The sequence below is a fragment of the Schistocerca nitens genome, chromosome 10, assembly GCF_023898315.1.
Source record: "Schistocerca nitens isolate TAMUIC-IGC-003100 chromosome 10, iqSchNite1.1, whole genome shotgun sequence".
Lineage (NCBI taxonomy): Eukaryota > Metazoa > Arthropoda > Insecta > Orthoptera > Acrididae > Schistocerca > Schistocerca nitens.
In genome coordinates this window covers 154201571-154228871 of record NC_064623.1, presented here as the reverse complement: position 1 = coordinate 154228871, position 27301 = coordinate 154201571, and positions in this window count along the sequence as shown.

Genomic DNA, 27301 nt, shown 5'->3' with positions numbered 1-27301 from the left:
ACTTATGTCTCATCTGTTCTTCAGGATGTCTTCCAGACTTGCCACGAACGAATGTTGATGGCGAGTACCCGGGTGTTGTGGAAGTGGCACGTTTTTTGTTGGTTGCTGCTGTGGTGTGCTAAGAACGTTGGTGGCTACATGCACTTGTGTCTAGGTCTGGCTGTGCGTCTAGGTCGCTGTGTCTGGATGGCACTTATGTCTCATCTGTTCTTCAGGATGTCTTCCAGACTTGCCACGAACGAATGTTGATGGCGAGTACCCGGGTGTTGTGGAAGTGGCACGTTTTTTGTTGGTTGCTGCTGTGGTGTGCTAAGAACGTTGGTGGCTACATCACTTGTGTCTAGGTCTGGCTGTGCGTCTAGGTCGCTGTGTCTGGATGGCACTTATGTCTCATCTGTTCTTCAGGATGTCTTCCAGACTTGCCACGAACGAATGTTGATGGCGAGTACCCGGGTGTTGTGGAAGTGGCACGTTTTTTGTTGGTTGCTGCTGTGGTGTGCTAAGAACGTTGGTGGCTACATGCACTTGTGTCTAGGTCTGGCTGTGCGTCTAGGTCGCTGTGTCTGGATGGCACTTATGTCTCATCTGTTCTTCAGGATGTCTTCCAGACTTGCCACGAACGAATGTTGATGGCGAGTACCCGGGTGTTGTGGAAGTGGCACGTTTTTTGTTGGTTGCTGCTGTGGTGTGCTAAGAACGTTGGTGGCTACATGCACTTGTGTCTAGGTCTGGCTGTGCGTCTAGGTCGCTGTGTCTGGATGGCACTTATGTCTCATCTGTTCTTCAGGATGTCTTCCAGACTTGCCACGAACGAATGTTGATGGCGAGTACCCGGGTGTTGTGGAAGTGGCACGTTTTTTGTTGGTTGCTGCTGTGGTGTGCTAAGAACGTTGGTGGCTACATGCACTTGTGTCTAGGTCTGGCTGTGCGTCTAGGTCGCTGTGTCTGGATGGCACTTATGTCTCATCTGTTCTTCAGGATGTCTTCCAGACTTGCCACGAACGAATGTTGATGGCGAGTACCCGGGTGTTGTGGAAGTGGCACGTTTTTTGTTGGTTGCTGCTGTGGTGTGCTAAGAACGTTGGTGGCTACATGCACTTGTGTCTAGGTCTGGCTGTGCGTCTAGGTCGCTGTGTCTGGATGGCACTTATGTCTCATCTGTTCTTCAGGATGTCTTCCAGACTTGCCACGAACGAATGTTGATGGCGAGTACCCGGGTGTTGTGGAAGTGGCACGTTTTTTGTTGGTTGCTGCTGTGGTGTGCTAAGAACGTTGGTGGCTACATGCACTTGTGTCTAGGTTTGGCTGTGCGTCTAGGTCGCTGTGTCTGGATGGCACTTATGTCTCATCTGTTCTTCAGGATGTCTTCCAGACTTGCCATGAACGGTTGCGAGCAGAGCTGTATTCGGTTCTGAGTGACGAATACTTTGGCTGACTCAAAGCACCAAACCGTTACTCATAAATATACATTATTACCCGCGTCTATCTATACGATCTCTGTAACAGAAACCAGTACGGAGCATGTGTATAATTGAATGCGGTAACGGCGAATGCGGTACAGATCGTACGGATACGAAATGTGTTGCGTCGCCACTCCATTCAGCATGCAGCATAAAACTCGTTACCTTAATTTGTGTCCGACTCAGTTCCCTCGGTTCTATTCGGCGGTTTTCGGAAGATTTATGGATGCGCGGGCATTGGCGCAGGGTACAGGCTTTGTTGTGTAAATTTACTTTAATTTAAAATATTGTTTTTGGAATTGGAATATCCTGTGTTGATATTTATTGTGTGGCGAGTAATTTATTTAGGCATCCTTGACGAACTTTAAGTGCAGGGCTCTATGATTTCGACCCTTATTATTTCTCATAAGGTATTTCTTCGTAGGTTTGTTTGCAAATTAATTCTCGGTGATCTGCAGGTTCGCCTTTAATGCAAACACACTGTTTTTTTAATTTTTTACCTGCAAATGGCTAAGCAGGGATGGCTAGCGGACAAATGTAAGGATGTAGAGGCTTATCTCACTAGGGGTAAGATAGATACTGCCTACAGGAAAATTAAAGAGACCTTTAGAGATAAGAGAACGACTTGTATGAATATCAAGAGCTCAGATGGAAACCCAGTTCTAAGCGAAGAAGGGAAAGCAGAAAGGTGGAAGGAGTATATAGAGGGTCTATACAAGGGCGATGTACTTGAGGACAATATTATGGAAATGGAAGAGGATGTAGATGAAGATGAAATGGGAGATACGATACTGCGTGAAGAGTTTGACAGAGCTCTGAAAGACATGAGTCGAAACAAGGCCCCAGGAGTAGACAACATTCCATTGGAACTACTGACGGCCTTGGGAGAGCCAGTCCTGACAAAACTCTACCATCTGGTGAGCAAGATGTATGAAACAGGCGAAATACCCTCAGACTTCAAGAAGAATATAATAATTCCAATCCCAAAGAAAGCAAGTGTTGACAGATGTGAAAATTACCGAACAATCAGTTTAATAAGCCACAGCTGCAAAATACTAACACGAATTCTTTACAGACGAATGGAAAAACTAGTAGAAGCCAACCTCGGGGAAGATCAGTTTGGATTCCGTAGAAACACTGGAACACGTGAGGCAATACTGACCTTACGACTTATCTTAGAAGAAAGAATAAGGAAAGGCAAATCTACGTTTCTAGCATTTGTAGACTTAGAGAAAGCTTTTGACAATGTTGACTGGAATACTCTCTTTCAAACGCTAAAGGTGGCAGGTGTAAAATACAGGGAGCGGCAGGCTATTTACAATTTGTACAGAAACCAGATGGCAGTTATAATAGTCGAGGGACATGAAAGGGAAGCTGTGGTTGGGAAGGGAGTAAGACAGGGTTGTAGCCCCTCCCCGATGTTATTCAATCTGTATATTGAGCAAGCAGTAAAGGAAACAAAAGAAAAATTCGGAGTAGGTATTAAAATCCATGGAGAAGAAATAAAAACTTTGAGGTTCGCCGATGACATTGTGATTCTGTCAGAGACAGCAAAGGACTTGGAAGAGCAGTTGAATGGAATGGACAGTGTCTTGAAAGGAGGATATAAGATGAACATCAACAAAAGCAAAACGAGGATAATGGAATGTAGTCGAATTAAGTTGCGTGATGCTGAGAGAATTAGATTAGGAAATGAGACACTTAAAGTAGTAAAGGAGTTTTGCTATTTGGGGAGCAAAATAACTGATGATGGTCGAAGTAGAGAGGATATAAAATGTGGACTGGCAATGGGAAGGAAAGCGTTTCTGAAGAAGAGAAATTTGTTAACATCGAGTATAGATTTAAGTATCAGGAAGTCATTTCTGAAAGTATTTGTATGTAGTGTAGCCATGTATGGAAGTGAAACATGGACGATAAATAGTTTGGACAAGAAGAGAATAGAAGCTTTCGAAATGTGGTGCTACAGAAGAACGCTGAAGATTAGATGGGTAGACCACATAACTAATGAGGAAGTATTGAATAGGATTGGGGAGAAGAGAAGTTTGTGGCACAACTTGACCAGAAGAAGGGATCGGTTGGTAGGACATGTTCTGAGGCATCAAGGGATCACCAATTTAGTATTGGAGGGCAGCGTGGAGGATAAAAATCGTAGAGGGAGACCAAGAGATGAATACACTAAGCAGATTCAGAAGGATGTAGGTTGCAGTAGGTACTGGGAGATGAAGAGGCTTGCACAGGATAGAGTAGCATGGAGAGCTGCATCAAACCAGTCTCAGGACTGAAGACCACAACAACAACATGTCTCATTTTAATGGTTATTATTCGTTTATTGATCTATTCTAGTAAAAAAAAGTTGTCGTCTTCGAATGCGATAGTTTTCCACTGAGTTCGATATTATTGTAATTTTTAATGTCACAAACAACAGCACAACAGTCCCGCGGCTCGCAAATACAAGTGCTACAACTGTAATCGGTCACCCTGGCGGCAACTGGAAACCGGAGACAGTCGTCACGAAATGTGCCGACTGATTCCGAACGAACTTCGGGTCAAGCCGTCAAGACAGAGTGCGGGAACAGTACTGAGTATTCTTAACCCTTTCGCCGGCCTTGTGTCAATCACGACGATTGTATGACAGTCCTGGATTGTTCTATACAATGCAATTTCCAATGGACAAGAGAAAAAGTAAACTGCGGAGCTTTTTTGCCGAAGTTACCGACAAGGAAAATTGTGATCTTTGCCATTCCTTAATTTCCGTAAAAGATGGTTCTACACCAAATTAAAAAACAACAGTTTATTAAAAAATCGATCACCATACGAGACCATAGTTACAGTTTCAACGCATCCCCTAGAGCCCAGCAGCCGGCCGCGGTGGTCTCGCGGTTCTAGGCGCGCAGTCCGGAACCGTGCGACTGCTACGGTCGCAGGTTCGAATGCTGTCTCGGGCATGGATGTGTGTGATGTCCTTAGGTTAGTTAGGTTTAAGTAGTTCTAAGTTCTAGGGGACTAATGACCACAGCAGTTGAGTCCCATAGTGCTCAGAGCCATTTGAACCATTTGAACCATTTTTAGAGCCCAGCAGATCCCAGAACTCCGAGGATTTTCTTTCGAAATGCCAGATCTCAACCTCAACAACAACAAACACTCCTGAAGTGTTGCAAGAGAAAAAAATTACTGACTTAGTTAATATGGTGATTAAAGATTTGCAACCGTTTTCTGTGACTGAAGACTCTGGCTTCAAAGCTTTGGTTGAGTATTTGAAGCCCAACTATAAATTACGATGAAGGTTACATACTGAGCACCACATTAGTGGATGCTCAATATGTAAGTGTGCAAAAAAAATTAAAAGGTTAACTGGGAAGTGCGTCACACGTTTCCATCACTGCAAATGTTTTTTTTAACTAAAAAAGAATGTTTAGACGCCTGGGACAACGTCGTCCTATCAGGGAGTTACACTACACTACTACATCGTAAACTGTGAAATGAAGTCTGCATTATTAGGATGTTCTCTATGTTTTGAGAACCTTCCGCATAAGTTAACTACGCAATTTAATAACCGATTTAAAAACTGCGCTAGACACGAAGCCTTTTCGAAAGCAGCCCTGTTACGTCCGAGATTATAAGAATTTGTCTTCAACTTCCTAATTAAATAATTTTAAACTTACTATTTTTTGTTTTCAGTTCATTATTGAATCCGCTTCAAACGAATTGAAGCATAAAATAACATATCCAAGTGGCAAGATATAATGATATGAATGCTACTGGATTCCATACTAGTTTTACGATATCGTCGGTAATGAAAGTAACAGCTAACGATTCTTCGTAACGATTACTGTTGCTTTTAGTAACGAACACACACGGATACTTTTTTTTTGTTAGTTTCACAGCTCTATCTTGTAGTTTCACTGCGAGTATTTATAATTTTTTTTACACTCTTGACGTGTCTATAGGATTGTTGTCATTAACAGCACTATTGACTACTGTAACTCTTGTTTTAAGTGCATGAGGGAGAATTGCGTAGGAAGCACTTTATTGGATCCCGCAGGGACTAACGAGTCGAGGCAAGCCCAGAGTGACTATCAGTTGAAGCAGGTCAACAACAAGGAACAGGATGGGAAGAAGAGAAAATACTAGCAGAAGACGGGGCAAGATGGCGATCCTTTGTTGCAGCCCTATGCTCCACATAAGGAGTTAAAGGGATTAATAAATAACAATAATAATAAGGGAGAAACCGAGTACATGAAATAACAAGGGACTTGAGCCTCTATTCTCTTCTCTATAGATATGAACTAAAGACACTTGCTTGCGTCTGTACGTGCAGGCTGATCGCAGAAAGTGCTGTAGTGATATTTATTCGTTTTTGTGTAATAGATACACTGATTGGCTCTGAGCACTATGGGACTTAACATCTATGGTCATCAGTCCCCTTGAACTTAGAACTACTTAAACCTAACTAACCTAAGGACATCACACAACATCCAGTCATCACGAGGCAGAGAAAATCCTTGACCCCGCCGGGAATCGAACCCGGGAACGCGGGCGTGGGAAGCGAGAACGCTACCGCACGACCACGAGCTGCGGACAGATACACTGATTCACGAGGAAGGGTATTGTATACGGGGTGTTACAAAAAGGTACGGCCAAACTTTCAGGAACCATTCCTCATACACAAATAAAGAAAAGATGTTATGTGGACATGTGTCCGGAAACGCTTAATTTCCATGTTAGAGCTCATTTTATTTTCGTCCATCTACGTTCAATGGGTCACGTTATCATGAGTTCATACGGGATACTCTACCTGTGCTGTTAGAACATGTGCCTTTACAAGTACGACACAACATGTGGTTCATGCACGATGGAGCTCCTGCACATTTCAGTCGAAGTGTTCGTACGCTTCTCAATAACAGATTCGGTGACCGATGGATTGGTAGAGGCGGACCAATTCCATGGCCTCCACGCTCTCCTGACCTCAACCCTCTTGACTTTCATTTATGGGGGCATTTGAAAGCTCTTGTCTACGCAACCCCGGTACCAAATGTGGAGACTCTTCGTGCTCGTACTGTGGACGGCTGTGATACAATACGCCATTCTCCAGGGCTGCATCAGCGATCAGGGATTCCATGCGACGGAGGGTGGATGCATGTATCCTCGCTAACGGAGGACATTTTGAACATTTCCTGTAACAAAGTGTTTGAAGTCACGCTGGTACGTTCTGCTGCTGTTCGTTTCCATTCCATGATTAATGTGATTTGAAGAGAAGTAATAAAATGAGCTCTAACATGGAAAGTAAGCGTTTCCAGACACATGTCCACATAACATATTATCTTTCTTTGTGTGTGAGGAATGTTTCCTGAAAGTTTGGCCGTACCTTTTTGTAACACCCTGTATAATTTAGGAATATTTCGTATAAATCGTCTGAATTTGATGAATTAAAGTTAAGTTGTGAAAAGGAAGCTATTGCCACGTACTGAACAGTCGCTGTAACGCGTAAGAACTGCAGTTTCTCAAGAACGCAACCATCCAAACATAATTCGCGTGTCCTGTGCTGGTCTAGAAGTGCTGGCCTGGTAACTCAGTGTGTTCGGTCGGAGGACTTAACGAGGAACTTGTAGGGGTGTAATGGACGTCCGACTAGACCAAATGATGAGAACAATTTAGAACAAAAAGAAAGTCTATAAAGTGTGTGGCTGGAAACTGAATGGTTGTGAGACCCAATCCTGGCAGGGTCACTTTTTTGACTGGCATTCACCTCTCAGTGATATTAAGATACGCATATCGAAATCACAGTTTCAGACTGTCAATTTCTGCTTCCCTCAAATTAGCAGTCGCAATTTGCACTCTGAATTCTCTGCAAAGTCTTCGAACAACGGGCAATGAGTTACCCAACTTTGAAGTATTGTAATAAACCTGACCACTAACCACCTCATCGACAGGCTGTAATTTGAGACTTGCAATTTGAAATAATCTAGTATTTTACCCAATAGTTTCCCTGCAATCGTTTGAGAACACTTGCATAGGGAAAAAAAAACATGCGAATCCAAATTATGTGTTTTTGTTATTTACTAGCGACTCAGGCCGGCTTCGGAGGTGTAGCATTAAGTACAGGGTACAGTTGTTGAGCTATATGAGAAAAAACGTAAATTATTTACAAATTATGGCGTGCACACACTTTATTCAACATGTAAACGTCACTACAGATAGTTTCTAGAATGAAATTTTCACTCTACAGCGGAGTGTGCGCTGATATGAAACTTCCTGGCAGATTAAAACTGTGTGCCGGACCGAAACTCGAACTCGGGACCTTTGCCTTTCGCGGGCAAGTGCTCTACCAACTGAGCTTCCCAAGCACGACTCACGCCCCGTCCTCACAGTTTTAATTCCGCCAGTACCTCGTCTCCTACCTTCCGAACTTCACAGAAGCTCTCCTGCGAACCTTGCAGAACTAGCACTCCTGAAAATAAGGATATTGCGGCGCGTCTGTAAAGTTTGGAAGATAGAAGACGAGGTACTGGCATAAGTGAAGCTGTGAGGACGGGGCGTGAGTCGTGCTTGGGTAACTCAGTTGGTAGAGCACTTGCCCGCGAAAGGCAAAGGTCCCGAGTTCGAGTTTCGGTCCGGCACACAGTTTTAATCTACGAACGGTGAGGTCTCTGACAGGAAATCTCGAATCCAGTCACATAACAGACGATATTCCACAAGCACGCAATTTCATACAAGCCACTTAAGAGGCACAGTGTCAAAAGCCTACTCGAAATCTAGAAATATGGGATCAATTTGAAATTCCTTATCAATAGCACTCAACACTTCGTGTTTATAAAGAGCTAGTTGTGTTTCAAAAGAACGATGTTTTCTAAATCCAGTTTGACTGTGTGTCAATAGACCATCCTTTTTGAGAAAATTCATGATACTTGAACACAATTTATGCTACTGCTGTCAGAGAAGAATTCAGGAAGCTACACCCCACGGTCCGCACCAACTGTTATGACAACAACACTGTAGGCAAGGTGACCAAGGCCAACCGAAATGAAACGAGAAGGAGGGCAAGGAAGAGATGCTTCCGCTAGTAGATTTACCACATATGAATGACGTCAGTGAAAGGTTAGGTAACGCCCTCTGCCGACAAGGTTTCAAACAGATTTTCCGCAGCAGCCCCAGGATCCGCCAAACATGCAGCCAAAAAACTAAATACTGCAGGAGTATATGACCTACATTGTGAATGCGGAGTTGCTTACATAGAGGAAACAAGTTGGCACACGATTAGCAGAACATGAATGTCACATAGCAGAAGCCTCACTGGACTCGGATGCGACAGCCTAAACAAAAAACTGTAGGGCCAAATAAGTATCAGAAATAACGTGTAAGTAGCCTTTTTCTATGTTTTTATGTTGGCAACACTATAAATTGTAATTAATATCGCTGGCAACGCTATGCGCCCTTGGTAAGAGACTCTATTGTTGGACGGCCTAGCAGTTAACAGTTAGCGAGCGGACATGTGTCCTTCGTGGAGACTCAGTGTTGGTTAAGACATGCATTGTAAAATGATGATGGATGTAGTTGGTAATGTTGGAGTAGGGAAATTATTGACAACTATATAATTTTTGGAACTGGATGTAACACGCATAAGGTAAAATCCGCTAAATACATTGTTTGCTCTTCAACAGAATCTTTCCTTTGCTCACCATATACCTCCTTGTAGTTAGAGCCTATAGTAGTTAGAACCCTTTTTATTTAGCTGGCTGTAGTTGCTGCTTGCTGTAATTTCTGCAGTTCGTGTTATGAAGATATTCTGTGACGTAAGTGGCTTATGATAAAGTGTGGGCTATTGTTAGGATTTCTTCCAATTCAGGGCCATTCTTTTGTGTTAATTATTTGAAGTCATGTTGTCATTTTAGAGCAGTCAGATTGCGATGGGCTTGTATATTGCGGGTAATAAATGAATAGGTTAAGTTTGTGTTGTCTTTGTCTGGGAAAATTCCGTAGGTCAGCGTTGAAATGATAAAAATAGGTAACGAGACAGTAGGTTCAGTTTCACCCAGAAGTTTCAGTAAACGATAAGGAGTTTCACCCACTCAGCAGTTTCAGCAAAGTAGTTTCAAACGTATTCACACCGATCGTCTGCAATAAATAGAGCCACCTTTCCTCCACCGAAACTAGTCTTACCCTGGGGAAGGTCGTTGCAATATGCTCGAGACGTTAGTTTTAAGTTTTTAATTAAAAGTATTTTATACAGTGATGCAGTACAATATATAGATTTTTATTCATCACCATACACACTGGTGTCCAAAATTAAAGCAACAAACTGTTGTTCACAGTCCAGTGTCTCACACACGATATAATGATACAAAATGACAACAGATGTCCACACGATCGTATTCTGCACTGAAGATGGCATTCCGGTCAACGGACAACCACGCCAATGATGACGTCAGGGAACCCATCAAATGGAATAGTCATAGCGTGTAGGCTTTCACGGCCGGCGTCTTCAGTAATTAAAACTTCCGGGCTAAGAGGCCGTGGTCCAATAGTAGAAATACTTCTCCCTACCTAAGGTGCATAAACCTAATGTCCCACTGAGACGGATAGTAAGTGCTATTGGATCCCCTACTCAAGAGCTGGCTAGACATCTTGCCACCTTGTTACAACCGTTTATTGGAAAAACTGATCATCATATTAAAAACTCTATGCACTTCATCGAAAAATTGAAGGAGATTACCGTCAGCCCCAGTGATATTCTTGTCAGCTTTGATGTGGTGTCTCTGTTCACCATGGTTCCTGTCAACGAAGCTCTTGCTTGCATACCTGACATATTTCCTACTGATATAGTAGCTTTGTTTAGACATTGCCTTTCCACGACTTATTTTCAGTACAATAATGAGTTCTATGAACAAATTAATGGAGTGGCAATGGGTAGCCCTCTATGTCCAGCCGTTGATAATATTTTTATGGAATTTTTTGAACAGCAAGCACTGGCCCTTGAAGTGGTATCGGTATGTGTACGACACTTTTGTCATATGGAATCACGGTGAAGAAGAAAACCGTTTTTTGAAGCATTTGAATAGTATCAATTCAAAAATACAATTCACTACGGAGACAGAAAGTAATGGACAGATTAATTTTTTGAACGTCTCAGTAATTAAACGAGCAGATGGGACTCGGGGTCACAAAGTCTACAGAAAAGATACGCATACCGATCGTTATCTTCATAAGGATTCAAACCATCATCCCAGGCAGAAGAGAGGTATTATCAAGACATTGGTGGACAGGGCTAATAAAATCTGTGAGCCAGCTTATTTGCAAGAGGAACTAAACCACTTGCGAACCGCTTTCCAGAAAAATGGGTACGCTGGCAAGGAGATAGATCGAGCACTCCATCCCAGAAGAAAAATGTCCGAAAACGTGCAACAACAACAACCATCGGTGGGGAAAGTTTTTCTTCCATTCATCCACAATATTACGGACCGTATCGGGAAAGTGCTGGCCAAGTTCAGAGTTGAAACAATCTTCAGACCCACCAAGAAGATTAGTGAATGCTTAAGATCGGCGAAAGATGCACGACACCCTTTAGCTACTCCTGGTGTGTATAAGATTCCGTGTAGTTGTGGGAAGGTTTACATTGGAACCACAAAAAGAAGTATCTATGTTCGCCTAACTGAACATAAAAGGAACTGTCGACTGGGACACACGGACAAATCGGCTGTAGCGGAACATGTTTTTGAAACGGGTGACCATGAAATAAAATGTAGTGAGACGAGCGTGCTAGCTAAGACATCGCATTATTATGCACGTATGTATAGAGAGGCTGTAGAGATTTTTAAACACCACAATAATTTTAACAGGAAAGAAGAAGGCTTGAAGTTAGACAAGATATGGCGATCGACTTTGTACCAAAGATGTGACAATCGATTACCTTCGATCGAGAGTAATGACGCCAGCCAGAGATAGTTTTACTGTTGACAACACGTGACGAGTGGTGGCGCCCTCTACGCGCTCTATATAAACAGGACCTCCACGGCCTAGCAGCCAGTCGTAGACTCACCTCAGATGATGTTGCCTGCAGCTGGCAACGAAACGTCAGGGAGAAGTATTTCTACTATTGGACCACGGCCTCTTAGCCCGGAAGTTTTAATTACTGAGATGGAATAGTGTTTGCCGGGTACTCCCACATCCACAATCGCAGTGTGTACAGTCACAGATGGTGCAATATGGCACAGAGAAGACGCCTACCAGACTCTCCGTGGTGGAGGGCTATAGGAAAAATGAAAGCACTAAAGAGTCCACGACAAAGACCTGTGCCAATGAAGCTTAACAATGCATCACAATTCGTACTAACAAGGGAACCTCCCCATCGCACCCCCTCAGATTTAAAGTTGGCACAGTGGATAGGCCTTGGAAAACTGAACACAGATCAATCGAGGAAACAGGAAGAAGTTGTGTGGAACTATGAAAAAATGAGCAAAATATACAAACTGAGTAGTCCATGTGGAACATAGGCAACAACAAGGATAAGGTGAGCTCAGAAGCTCCGTGGTCCCGTGGTTAGCGTGAGCAGCGGCGGAACGAGAGGTCCTTGGTTCAAGTCTTCCCTAGGGTGAAAATTAATTTTTTATTTTCAGTTTATGTGACAAACTCTTATGTTTTCATCGCGTTTTTGGGAGTGATTATCACATCCACAAGGAAACCTAAATCGGGCAAGGTAGAAGAATCTTTTTACCCATTCGCCAAGTGTACAAGTTAGGTGGGTGGACAACAAATTCCTGTCATGTGACGCGCATGCCGTCACCATGTCGTATATAATATATCAGACGTGTTTTCCTGTGGAGGAATCGGTTGAGCTATGACCTTGCGATCAAAATGTTTTCGATTCCCATTGGGGAGGCACGTCCTTTCGTCTACTAATCGCACGGTTTTGCGGTGCGGTCGCAAAACACAAACACTGAACATATTACAGTGAACAGAGACATCAATGAACGAACAGACAGATCATAACTTTGCGAAAATAAAGACGGTAAACTTTTCACTCGAGGGAAGACTTGAACCAAGGACCTCTCGTTCCGCAGCTGGTCACGCTAACCACGGGACCATGGCGCTCCTGAACTCAAACTATCCTTGATGTTGCCTATCTTGCGCATGCACTACTCAGTTTGTATATTTTGCTTATTTTTTCATAGTTCCACACAAATTCTTCCTGTTTTCTCGATTGATCTGTGTTCAGTTTTTCAAGGCCTATCCGCTGTGCCAACTTATAACTAAATCTGAGGGGGGTGCGATGGGGAGGTTCCCTTGTAAGTTTCAGAAGAGCTGTGCTGTAACACGACATAAACATGCACATCATACCTGTTTTTTCAGCCTCTAATGCATTTGAATCACTCACAGACACATACTCGTATGATTCACATACGAGGTGCATTCAAGTTCTAAGGCCTCCATTTTTTTTTCTCCGGACTGGAAAAAGATAGAAACATGCGTATTGTTTTAAAATGAGGCCGCGTTCATTGTCAATACGTCCTAGAGATGGCAGCACCGTACGGCAGATGGAATTTTACCGCCAGCGGCGAGAATAAGAACTGTTTTAAATACTTAAAATGGCGACGTTTTCCTTACTTGAACAGCGTGCAATCATTCGTTTTCTGAATTTGCGTGGTGTGAAACCAATTTAAATTAAATCGACAGTTGAAGGAGACATGTGGTGACGGAGTTCTGGATGTGTCGAAAGTGCGTTCGTGGGTGCGATAGTTTAATGAAGGCAGAACATCGTGTGACAACAAACCGAAACAACTTTGGGCTCGCACAAGCCGGTCTGATGACATGATCGAGAAAGTGGAGAGAATTGTTTTGGGGGATCGCTGAATGACTGTTGAACAGATCGCCTCCAGAGTTGGCATTTCTGTGGGTTCTGTGCACACAATCCTGCATGACGACCTGAAAATGCGAAATGTGTCATCCAGGTGGGTGCCACGAATGCTGATGGATGACCACACAGCTGCCCGTATGGCATGTTGCCAAGGAATGTTGACGCGCAATGACAGCATGAATGGGACTTTCTTTTCGTCGGTTGTGACAATGGATGAGACGTGGATGCCATTTTTCAATCCAGAAACAAAGCGCTAGTCAGCTCAATGGAAGCACACAGATTCACCGCCACCAAAAAAATTTCGGGTAACCGCCAGTGCTGAAAAAATGATGGTGTCCATGTTCTGGGACAGCGAGGGCGTAATCCTTACCCATTGCGTGCATCCTACGAAAATGTTTGAAGAACAAATTCCTTCCTGCACTGCAACAAAAACGTCCGGGAAGGGCTGTGCGTGTGCTGTTTCACCAAGACAACGCACCCGCACATCGAGCTAACGTTACGCAACAGTTTCTTCGTGATAACAACTTTGAAGTGATTCCTCATGCTCCCTACTCACCTGACCTGGCTCCTAGTGACTTTTGGATTTTTCCAACAATGAAAGACACTCTCCGTGGCCGCACATTCACCAGCCGTGCTGCTATTGCCTCAGCGATTTTCCAGTGGTCAAAACAGACTCCTAAAGAAGCCTTCGCCGCTGCCATGGAATCATGGCGTCAGCGTTGTGAAAAATGTGTACGTCTGCAGGGCGATCACGTCGAGAAGTAACACCAGTTTCATCGATTTCGGGTGAGTAGTTAATTAGAAAAAAATCGAAGGCCTTAGAACTTGAATGCACCTCATACAATATTTACATAAGTTGTAAACTTATGTAAACTCGATACGTTAATTCACCATGGAATACACAACAGCCATGCCCCGTAACAACTTTCCTGGGGTGCATTGCTTTCATCAGTGTAAATCACATGAAAGTGATGACACTCAGCTACCTAACATTGTTTTCTGAAATTTATTCGTTAGTCTACCGAGTGGCCAGCAAACAAAATACAATATTCATCAGGTTACCCTCCATTCAGAGGTTGTTGTACGCAGCGACCGTTATTTTGATTTGTAATTCAATGAACTGTGTACAAAGCCACACCAACAGGCATTACATGCATTGACCAAAAAAGGATAGTGCATTGAGAATGGCTAGTTTCTAGCTGAAATCTAGATCTGCCAGTAAAAATTCCAAAGGATGACTGATAGCTGAAATCTATTATTTGCAAATCAAAATACAATATACCACCCATGTCCTCTGGCCATAGATACTTTATGCTATCTGTGCCAAGTTGGGCTGGATCACCAGCAGCTATGGAAAGGATTTTTCCCATGCTCTTAAAATTAAATTATGTATATCATTGTTTTTAGAAGATAAAAACTTTAATAATGCGAGTAACTGTTTCATAAATAACAGATGGAGTCCCAGCATCGCGACAATTACTAAAACCTTCCCATCGGTTCCACTTATGTGTCACAAACTGCAAAATGATAATCACTGCAAGATCGTAGACTGCATTTTGTATACTTCTTAATATAAATGGCAACTCTGACTTCACTCTCAGAGAAGTTCATGGTTAACTATAAATTCTAACGTAAAGTACTCACTGAACGTAGGCAAGGTGAAACGAAACAAATGTGCACAAGCATGCTTAATAATTAGAGAAACAAGTCACAGCCATATTGCCACACATCGCAGATAATCATGTGGGCATCCGTATTGCAAGCATGAATCGCATGCGATCCACCAGATTGCCTGGCATTTCCTTGCAATCAGCGAGCGATTGCTGAAATTTTCCTGCATACGTGTGATTTACGAAGTGGTTGTTCACATCTGCGGCAGGTCGTCTAATATGCTCACACCACAGACAGAAGTACCACAAGCAGTCATTCTCTCACCGTTACTGTACAGCTTATATACAGTTGACATTCCAATGACAACAGGCTTCCAATGAAGAGCCTGCATTTCGACAAAAATGCGTTCTGCTGCCAAGTCCCTACAACTGAAGCCCTGGCTACGAAGCCAAGCTGCAACACCCAACCTACGCAGATGCCCAAATCCATCAAAGTCTCAATTAGTTGTCTACACCAGCATCTGTTACAGTATTAACCACAAAACCTAGAAATGGCAACATTTAGGGGAAGAACATAACTGCCCAGAACACAGCAGAATACCTAAGCGTCACCCTAGATCAGTGTTTCCCAGGAAGTGAATAAGAGCTCCATGAAAACCTATTAAGAACATGGGGATTTTTGCTGATTTACTGCGTTTGTTCAGGCATGAACTGAGTTGGTGACCCACCGTTTGCAGCTCCAGGTGGTGTTGGCTTCAGTCACGCAAGTTGAGGCTGTTACCAATGGGCATTGCTGTGAGGGGGCTGAACATGGGGATGTGAGGTATGTCTAGCATGTCCCTAGTGTCCCCAGATCGTTCGACTACCGTGACCGACCTGGGTACTGCCCACATTGAGGATGATCCTTCACCCGTGATTCAATGGAAGGTTGTTTCAAGGTGTGGCAGGCAGTGAAAGACTCTCTTTGGGGCCGATCAAAGTGTCTCCACGGTTTGTCTGATGGAGAGGTTTCAGGTGCTATCTGTGGCTGACAAAGACACTGGCCCAGATGAAGTCGCTCACCCTCTTCCAGAGGAAGCGTCTCTGGCCACAAGATATGGACATTCACAGAGGCTTTCCTGATAGTCAGGCATGTAATGCGGTCCCTTAGGGTCATGGCTTCCAAGGTGGCGAAGATGTCCAGTGTACACTGTGTGTACATATTGGAAGGAATGATACCAGATGTGGAATGAGTGCTTCCGGATGCCATGAAGACCACAGCGTGCAGCCAACTGCAAGTGGTGGCTCATGTCAGTACTAACAATGTATATAACTTTGGATCGGAGGAGGTCCTCTCAGGTTGTGGGCGGCTAGCTTAAACGGCAAAGACTTCCAGTCTTTGTTGCGGGATGAAGGCAGAACTTACCACCTATATCATTGTCGATAGAACCGACTGGTACAGAGCAAGTGGAGAGTTTGAATCAGATGCCCAGACGGTTCTGCAATCGTGTAGGTTGGGTGGGGTTTTGGGTTCTGCTTAATACATCAGGTGTCCACGACACGCGGGAGGCAGCTGCACGGGTAGTGTAGGCTGTGTGTGGAGGAATGGGTGGTATTTGGGTTAGAGGGTCCCAGGAAGAGGGTAGGCATAGCAACAATGTTGTAAACTGTTGTAGCTGCGTTGGACTGGGAAAGAACCAAGGCTCCAAGCGCCAATAGAAAGCACAGAAGCTCAAATCGTTATACTGAAAGCTGGAGGTAAGTTCAGCTGAAGTTTTCACTAAGGGCAGATTCTTTGTTGCTATTAGAAGCAGTTTATCTTGTAGCGAAACTGAAGTAGATAGTTCCTGTGAGTTAGTATGGGTAGAACAAATTAATTATTGGATGCTTTTACTGCCCCCCCCCCCCCCCCGTGCTCAGATGATACAGCTGCTTATCTCAAATTGGTAGCCCACACATACAATTACAGTTTTTGGTGACTTCAATCTGTCCTCGATTGTTGGCGAAAATACGTATTCAAAGCCGGTGGTAGGCATAAAATATCTTCAGAAATTGTACTAAATGCTTTCACTGAAAATTATTTTGAGCAATTAGTTCAGGAACCCACTCAACGTGTAAATGGTTGCCAAAACATGCGTGACCTCTTGGCAACAAATAATCCTGAGCGAATAGGAAGCATCACGACAGGGAAGGGATTAATGACTTCAAATCGTTGTGGCGAGTCTAACCACCACAAATCGAAATCCACCAAAAGCAAACGCAAAACATATCTGTTTAAAAAAGCAGATAAAAACTCGCTTTATGCCTTCCTAAGTGACAGCCTCCACTCCCCACCAACTAACTATGTAATTGTAGACGATATATGGCTTAAAGAAATACTATTCAAGGCAATAGGGAGATTTTTACCAAATAAATTAATAAAAGATGGTGCTGATTCACCATGGTACACAAAACAAGTAAGAACAGCATTGTAGAAGCAACGAAAAAATCATGACAAACTTAAAAGGACACAAAATCTCCAAGATTGGCTCGAAACTAAGTGTGGACTTCAATGCGAAATGTTTTTAATAGCTTTCCCAATGAAACTCTGTCTCAGACTCTGACAGAAAATCCGCAGAGAGATTCTGGTCGTATGTAAAGTACACCAAGGGAGAGACATAATCAATACCTGAACACGGTTTCCAGAAATTCCTTCACCAAAGAAAACGAAGTAAGTATTCTAGAATTCGATTCGAAACACCTGCTAACATGAGTAACTTAGAAGTAATATCCTGGGTGTATCGAAGCAGTTTAAAGCATTTAATAAAGGCAAGTCTTCCAGTAGAGATAGCATACCATTTAAGGTTCCTTTCAGAGTATGCTGATGCAATCATATACAGTTGTTCGCTCGACGAAAGATATGTACTAGAAGACAAGAAAGTTGCACAGGCTACAGCAATACCAGAAAAGGAAATAGGAGTAATCCCCTGAATTACAAACCCATGTCACTAACGTCGTTTTGCATTAGGATTTTGCATCATATGCTGTGTTCGGACATTATGAATTACCTCTTACGTAGCGATTTATTGACGCACATTCAGCACGGATTCAGAAAATACCGTTCTTTTGGAACACAACTAGCTCATTATTTGCACGAAGTAATGAGTGCTGTCGACAGAGGATCTCAGAAGGATTCCATATTTCTTGATTTCCAGAAGGTTTTTGACACCGTCCCTCACAAAAGATTTTTAATCAAATTGCGTGCCTCTGGCGTATTGTTACAGTTGTACGACTGGATCCGTGATTTACTCTCAAGAAATGTTACAGTACGTAGTAATCGATGGGAAATCATCGAGTAAAACAGAAATATACGGCGTTTCCTGTGGAAGTGTTACAGGTCCTCTGCTGTTCCTAATCTACATAAACGATTTAGGAGATAATCTGAGCAGCCCTCTTAGATTGTTTGCAGATGATGCTGTCATTTACCGTCTAGTAGTCATCAGAAGATCAAAAGCAATCGCAAAACGACTTGGTCACGATATCTGAATGGTGCGAAAAGTGGCAGTTGTCTCTCAATAAGGAAAAGTGTGAGATCATCCACATGAGTACAAAAAGAAATCACTTTAATTTCGATTAAAAGATAAATCAAATCCAAAAGCCATCATTTCGATTAAATACCTAGGAATAACAATTAGGAACAAATTAAGTTGGAACGATCACATAGACAATGTTGTGGGGAAAGCAAACCAAAGACTACATCTTATTGGCAGAAGACGTAAAAGATGCAACAGGTCTACTAAAGAGACCTCCTGCACTACACTTGTTCGTCCTCCGCTGAAGTATTGCTGTGCTGCATGGGATCCTAACCACATAGGATTGACACAGGACACCGAAAAAGTTCAAAGAAGGGCACTTCGTTTTATATTGTCGCGAGATAGAGGAGAGATTGACAGAGATATCATAAGCGAGTCGGATAGCGTTTTTCGTTTTGACGAGATGTTTCAAGAAATTTAGATCACCAGCTTTCTCCTCTGAATGTGAAAATATTTTATCGTCCGCAACCTACATAAGGAGAAATGATCATCATAATAAAATATCAGAAATCAGAGCTCGAACAGAAAGAGTTAAGTGTACATTTTACCCATGCGCTGTTAGAGAGCGAAATGGTACAAAAATAGTGTAAACGTGGATCGAAGAACCCTCTGCCAGGCACTTTAGTGTGAATTGCAGAGTAGTCATGTAGATGTAGATGTAAATCTAGATACACATCTCTTAGGCTTTTTCCATTTTCTGTCTTTGCTGCGACATGATTGGGAGTCGAAGTAAATTTTCTCATTAAGTTGCTCAAGTGTAGGTAAATGCCTGAGTCAGATCTAAAAGAAATAAATAAAACAAAACATCTTTTGTCTCCAATAATTCCATATGATCTTAAGTCTTTCCCACCCATAGCCACGCATTTATCAATACCTACGCTGAAGGGCCAAAGAAACTGGTACACCTGCCTAATACCCTGAAGGGTCGCCACGTGCACGCAGGAGTCCGTAACACGACGTGGCATGGACTTGACTAATGCCTGAAGTAGTGCCAGAGGGAATTGACACCATGAACACTGCAGGGCTATCCATAAACCCGTAAGAGTACGAGGGGGTCGTGATCTCTTCTGAACAGCACGTTGCAAGACATCCCAGATATTCTCAATAATGTTCGCGTCTGAGGAGTTTGGTGGCCAGCGGAAGTGTTTAAACTCAGAAGAGTGTTCCTGGAGCCACTCTGTACCAACTCTGGACATATGGGGTGTTCGCATTTTCTTGCTGGAATTGCCCAAATTCGTCAGAATTCACAATGGACATGAATGGCTGCAGGTGATCAGACAGGATGCTTACATACGTTTCACCTGTCAGGTCCCAAATCACTCCGACTGTACACGCCCCACGCCACTATGGAGCCTCCACCAACTTGAACAATCCCCTACGGACATGCAGGATCCATGGATTTATGAGGTTGTCTCCATACCCGTACACATCCATCCGCTGGATACAATTTGAAACGAGACTCGTCCGACTAGGCAACACGTTTCCCGTCATCGGTGTTGATGGGACCAGACATCAGTGGGCCTTCGGCACCAAAAGCCCATATCGACGATGTTTCGTTGAATGGTTTGCACGCTGACACTTGTTGATGACCCAGCATTGAAATCTAAAGCAATTTGCGAAAGGGTTGCACTTCCGTCATGCTGAACGTAATTGCAAGATCTTTTTCCAGCCACAGCGATGTCGGAGATTTGATGTTTTACCAGATTCCTAATATTCACGGTATACTCTTGAAATGGTCGTACGGGAAGATCACCACTTCATTACTACCTTGGAGATGCAGTGTCCCATTGCTCGTGCGCCGACTATAATACCACGTTCAAATTCGCGTAAATCTTGATAACCTGTTATTGTAGCAGCAGTAACCGATCTAACAACTACACCAGTCACTTTTTGTCGTATATAGTCGTCGCCGATCGCAGTACCGTAATCTGCCTGTTTACATATCTCTGCATTTGAATACGCATGCCTACACCATTTTCTTTGGCGCTTCAGTGTATCTGCTGAGCAGATTGAGGAATGGGTTTCTCGTCGTCACAGGACGCTTGTTATTGTCCATACATGGATGGCGAGAAATATGCGAAATACTACTTGACATACATGAGTGTAAATTTCACTGCACAGCGAAAAACTAACAAAATTAACGGTTTTGCCATCGTTTTCCACTACAGGATTAAATACTGCCCCATATGAGCGTTTAAAATTTGTTTATCAGCAAAGAAACGTGACAGTTTATGCGGATCCATCTTGTGGGGAATGTTGCGTTTAGATGATGTGTCACGTGACGACTACAGTGTGCAGAGACTCCGTTCTTGCAGCCTAAGGAACTTCTTTCTATTACGCTGGAAGTTTGTTTTCAAGGAAGTCTAGATAACAAAGCCCTGTAAAACGAAGCGGTAACCGGTCTATCATACCATACCACACCACACATTTACGGAGTAGCGTCCTTGAAGGTGTCTCTCCACAAAGCCATGTGAGTTTTTGTCGAACCATCGTTGCGAGTGGGGAGCGTTACCGATACATTCACGAGCGAATGTGGCTTAATCCACAAACAGTGTATGTTAAGTCTGTTGGTCGGTTTTGGAATAACAGTGCTGGGAGCCAGCCCAACAGCTAACCCAAAGAGTATGAATCGGCATGAAATTTACGTAATGAGAGATACTACAGTATTGGAATTAATGCATGGATTCTTGTTGAAACTAAATTGGTGCCATGAACAGTCTTCCTCGTAGCGTAAGACAAATACAATGTGAGCCGTGGCGGCTCATATCGATAGTGCCACTCTGGTGGTTTATCTTTCCTGCCACGGTCAGGGCGGTAGGCAGCGCCATCTGGGGCCTACGCGAGGAGTAACGAGGCGAGGTCCTGTGGGGGTGTGCTCCGGGACGTGGTGGGAGACGGTTGTCGGGTTGAAGCAGCGAGTGTGGGACCGGACCCATCGCACGGAGATATACAAGTTGGCTCTGAACGGCAAGCAGCGGGAAGCGGGCGTCCTGTAATTTGTGTGAAGGAGTAACGATTTTTGCACTGGATGTCCCAGTGGTTCCCGAGAGTTGCGGTGGCTGCTTTCGGAGAAGAGAATTGGTAAGAGCTTGTGTCTACGCTCTTTTCCGTGCGATGTTGCTGCCTGCCGTTATAAACGGATGAAAATCAGGCGCTTGTATTGACTATACGGGAACTGATGTAAAATTACATTTCTGATTGAGTCTCACTTGTACTGTGACAATTTAGAGGCGAAAACTGTGGTGGTTTCATTAGGTCTTGTTCTTTGGTGTGCAACTGAGGGAGTCAGTTATTTGGGGTAACTGAGGGAACGCCATTATGCTGGTCTGAGTGATACATTATCCGCGTTTTGTATATGGCTTTGCGAATCGAAATCGTGGGAGTACACATGTGAGTAATTTGCTATTGTATTGATGGTTATGTCGTAAAGACTGTTCTCTGGTGTGTTAAATCACGCACTGATTTGTAGCCAATCTAAGCAGAAGTTACCATTGCTACTTGCTTATGTTCTACTGTCCTTATGATTGGCGTTGTTTGTCTTTTGATTGTGAGTGTGCTCACGTTAAAAAAAAAAAAAATTACGGCTACTATTCATAAGGGTTGTCTAGTAAGGAAATTGCTTAAGCTTTTATCATATGCTGGTCTGTTTGCCTATCACATTGGCTTTCTATGCAGTAACTGAAGGAATGTGTATGGTGGTTCAAGATTGTAGGCTGACTAGTATTTGAACTGGTGTTGAGGTTAAGGGCGAGATCAGCATCCCGCAAACCCGCACGCTGCGCGTGGTTAAATGTTCGCTATTGGGGAGCCGGCTCTCTGTTCTTGGATTGTGTAAGGATACGTCATGAGTGCATCGCTGTAGTTTTTCGCGTGCTAAATTGTGGGGTGTCGGTGCCGTCCTAGGGCTAGACTTGTGATGTATGTTATGTTGAAAGGGTGCTATTTTGTAGCTAAATGATAAGGGATCTATCTTTCTATGTATTCGCAGCACATTACAGTTTTCTACATTGAGATTGAATTGCCATTCCCTGCACCATGCGTCAATTCGCTGCAGATCCTCCTGCATTTCAGTACATTTTTCCATTGTTACAACCTCTCGATACACCACAGCATCATCTGCAAAAAGCCTCAGTGAACTTCCGATGTCATCCACAAGGTCATTTATGTATATTGTGAATAGCAACGGTCCTGCGACACTCCCCTGCGGCATACCTGAAATCACTCTTACTTCGGAAGACTTCTCTCCATTGAGAATGACATGCTGCGTTCTGTTATCTAGGAACTCTTCAATCCAATCACACAATTGGTCTGATAGTCCATATGCTCTTACTTTGTTCATTAAACGACTGTGGGGAACTGTATCGAACGCCTTGCGGAAGTCACAGTGTTCTGGGACGTTCAGGGTCTGGTTGGTGCATTTGGAATTCATGCCTGAAGGCACCACCATAAACTCTGTAAGGTACTATGAAACTCTATAAAAAAAGTGAAGGCACAAATGGAGCACCCTCTCCTTCAGTATGACCACGCCAGGCCACACGTGAGCACGGCGACATCTGCAACAGTCTGGCACCTTGAGTTCACTGTCATCCACCATTCTCCATACAGTTCCTACCTGGCCCCATCGTATTTTCATCTGTTTGCAAAACTTCAAAAACACCTTCGAGGACTTCACTTTGGTAGTGATGAAGCAATGTTGAAATTATGGCTCCATCAGCAAAGTCAAACATTCTACAACGACGGTATTGAGAACCTGGTCTCTCGGTGGGAGAAATGTCTTCGCTACACGAGTGACTATGATGAGAAATAAATGTGTAGACGTGAATAAAGATGTAGACTGTTAATGAGGTCTGTTATATTCAAAAGGCTTTTAAGAGTTTACATATAAAGGTTCGGGAGCATTACTTTTCAGCACACTGTCGCAAATACGACTATGCAGACTCACAGTGCAATATCCAGGTTGTCCATCTAACCATCTTTAGGGGACAACAAAAATATGGAATTTAAAATTCTGTCATAACGTCCTCATTAAGAGGTGTACTGAAGAGCCAAAGGAACTGGTACACATCTCTAATATCGTATAGACCCCCGAGAGCACGCAGAAGTGTCGCAAAATGGTGTGGCCTGGACATGAATGTCTGAAGTAGTGCTGAAAGGAATTGACACCAAGAATAGTGCAGGTCTGTCCATGAATCCATAAGAGTAAGAGGGGGTGGAGAGCAGCACCTTGAAAGGCATCCCAGATATGCTCTGGGGAGTTTGGTGGCCAGCGGAAGTGTTTAAACTCAGAAGAGTGTTCCTGTCCTCTGTAGCAATTTTGGACGTCTGGGGTGTCTCATTGCCCTGTCCCCATCAGCTTGAACAGTCCTCTGCTGACATGCAGGGTACATGGATTCATGAGGTTATCTTCTTATCCGAACCCGTCCATCTGCTCGATACAATTTGAAACCAGACTTGTCCGACCAGGTAATATGTTTCCAGTAATCAACAGTCCAATGTCGGTGTTGATTGGCCCAGGCGAGGCATAAAGCTTTGTTGTGCAGTCACCAAAGGTACACGAGTGGGCCTTTGGCTACGAAAGCCTACGTCGATGATGTTTCGTTGATTGGTTTGCACGCTGACACTTGTTGATGGTCCTGCATTGAAATCTGCAGCAATTTGCGGAAGGATTGCACTTCTGTCATGTCGAACGATTCTCTTCAGTCATTGTTGGTCCCGTTCTTGGAGGATCGTCCTCTGGCTTCAGCGATGTCGGAGATTCGACGTCTTAGCGGATTCCTGATATTTATGGTACACTCGTGAAATGGTCGCATGGGAAAATCCCCATTTCATTGCTGCGTCGGAGACGCTGTGTCCCATTGCTTGTGCACCGAATGTAACACTACGTTCGAACTCACTTAAATCTTGATAACCTGCCATTGTAGCAGCAGTAACCGATCTAACAACTGCACTAGACACTTGCCTTACATATACATTGCCGACCGCAACGCCGGATTCAGCCTGTTTACGTATCTCTGTATTTGAATACATAAAACGATCCCTTATTCGTCTAGATATGACTCTGACAAGTGACACGTACGTAAGCATCCTGTCTGATCACCGGCATCAGTTCATGTCCACTGTGTATTCGATGGACTTGGACAATCCCAGCAGAACAAAGCGACTCCCCCACACTCCGTAATTGCTATAGAGTGGCTCCAGGAACACTCTTCTGAGTTTAAACACTTCCGCTGGCCACTAAACTCCACAGACATGAACATTATTAAACATATGTGGGATGCCTTGCAATGAGCTGTTCAGAAGAGATCTCCATCCCGTCGTACTCCTATGGCTTTATGGACAGCACTGCAGGATTCATGGTGTCAGTTTCCTCCAGCACTACTTCAGACGTTGGTCGAGTCCATGCCATGTCCTGTTGTGGTTATTATTTATTTATTTAGCGTATGGCTGATAACATCACACTTCTGCGTGCTTGTGGGGGCCCTACACAATATCAGGCAGGTATATCAGTTTTTTTTGGCTCTTCAGTGTACTTACATGGGGAGCGTTCCGAGCCACAGGTGCTACTGCCGAGAGGAGGGGTGGCCAACGACTCAACTACAGCAGCATGTGGCCGATACATCGTGCGACACGGAAGAAGGGATCCTCGTCAAACTGTTGGTACACCTGCAAACACCATTTTCCCTACTCGGGCAGCTCAGCGACACGCTAGTCGCTAAACTGTCGTCAATTGGATGATTTGCACTTGGCTGCCGAACCAAGTGGAATAATCAGCACCGCCGCCGCCACCACCACTGTGGCGGCTGGTGCAACAGTTTCAATATTTGACAACAAATAGGTCTGGATACATTTGCTACTCAAGGAAGTGGAAAGTGAGCATAACAGTTCCAAAATACTTTTTAAAAAAAGGCATCTGCAGGATGAACAGTTATTTGTTTTACACAGTATTCTCACCGGTCACTACTACTAACTAACTGCCGGCCGGTGTGGCCGAGCGGTTCTAGGCACTTCAGTCTGGAACCGCGCAACTGCTACGGTCGCAGGTTCGAATCCTGCCTCGGGCATGGATGTGTGTGATGTCCTTAGGTTAGTTAGATTTAAGTAGTTCTAAGTCCTAGGGGACTGATGACTTCAGTCCCATAGTGCTCAGAGCCATTTGAACTTACTAAATATTTTATTTACTTCAGTTGTCCTGGCCCAGTTAGCATTTCCACAAAGCAACAGAGAGCGAAAATATGGAAAATAAACGAATAATCATGTCCTTAGACCAACATACAGAGATGGCTCTGAGGGCATAACACAGACGACACAGCGACTGCCGGGTGGCCACAACCCAACACCTTGTCTTCCCTGGTAGCCGCAGCATCAGAGCTTTGCGTTGAAACGTCCGTTACCAAGTGTGCAGCAGTCAACGTGTGAACCGAGTTTCGTTAGTCTATCTACGTACTGCTTCCAATTTAACTTGTTATCCGGCGCGATTCCAAGGAGGTTTATACACTCCTGGAAATTGAAATAAGAACACCGTGAATTCATTGTCCCAGGAAGGGGAAACTTTATTGACACATTCCTGGGGTCAGATACATCACATGATCACACTGACAGAACCACAGGCACATAGACACAGGCAACAGAGCATGCACAATGTCGGCACTAGTACAGTGTATATCCACCTTTCGCAGCAATGCAGGCTGCTATTCTCCCATGGAGACGATCGTAGAGATGCTGGATGTAGTCCTGTGGAACGGCTTGCCATGCCATTTCCACCTGGCGCCTCAGTTGGACCAGCGTTCGTGCTGGACGTGCAGACCGCGTGAGACGACGCTTCATCCAGTCCCAAACATGCTCAATGGGGGACAGATCCGGAGGTCTTGCTGGCCAGGGTAGTTGACTTACACCTTCTAGAGCACGTTGGGTGGCACGGGATACATGCGGACGTGCATTGTCCTGTTGGAACAGCAAGTTCCCTTGCCGGTCTAGGAATGGTAGAACGATGGGTTCGATGACGGTTTGGATGTACCGTGCACTATTCAGTGTCCCCTCGACGATCACCAGTGGTGTACGGCCAGTGTAGGAGATCGCTCCCCACACCATGATGCCGGGTGTTGGCCCTGTGTGCCTCGGTCGTATGCAGTCCTGATTGTGGCGCTCACCTGCACGGCGCCAAACACGCATACGACCATCATTGGCACCAAGGCAGAAGCGACTCTCATCGCTGAAGACGACACGTCTCCATTCGTCCCTCCATTCACGCCTGTCGCGACACCACTGGAGGCGGGCTGCACGATGTTGGGGCGTGAGCGGAAGACGGCCTAACGGTGTGCGGGACCGTAGCCCAGCTTCATGGAGACGGTTGCGAATGGTCCTCGCCGATACCCCAGGAGCAACAGTGTCCCTAATTTGCTGGGAAGTGGCGGTGCGGTCCCCTACGGCACTGCGTAGGATCCTACGGTGTTGGCGTGCATCCGTGCGTCGCTGCGGTCCGGTCCCAGGTCGACGGGCACGTGCACCTTCCGCCGACCACTGGCGACAACATCGATGTACTGTGGAGACCTCACGCCCCACGTGTTGAGCAATTCGGCGGTACGTCCACCCGGCCTCCCGCATGCCCACTATACGCCCTCGCTCAAAGTCCGTAAACTGCACATACGGTTCACGTCCACGCTGTCGCGGCATGCTACCAGTGTTAAAGACTGCGATGGAGCTCCGTATGCCACGGCAAACTGGCTGACACTGACGGCGGCGGTGCACAAATGCTGCGCAGCTAGCGCCATTCGACGGCCAACACCGCGGTTCCTGGTGTGTCCGCTGTGCCGTGCGTGTGATCATTGCTTGTAC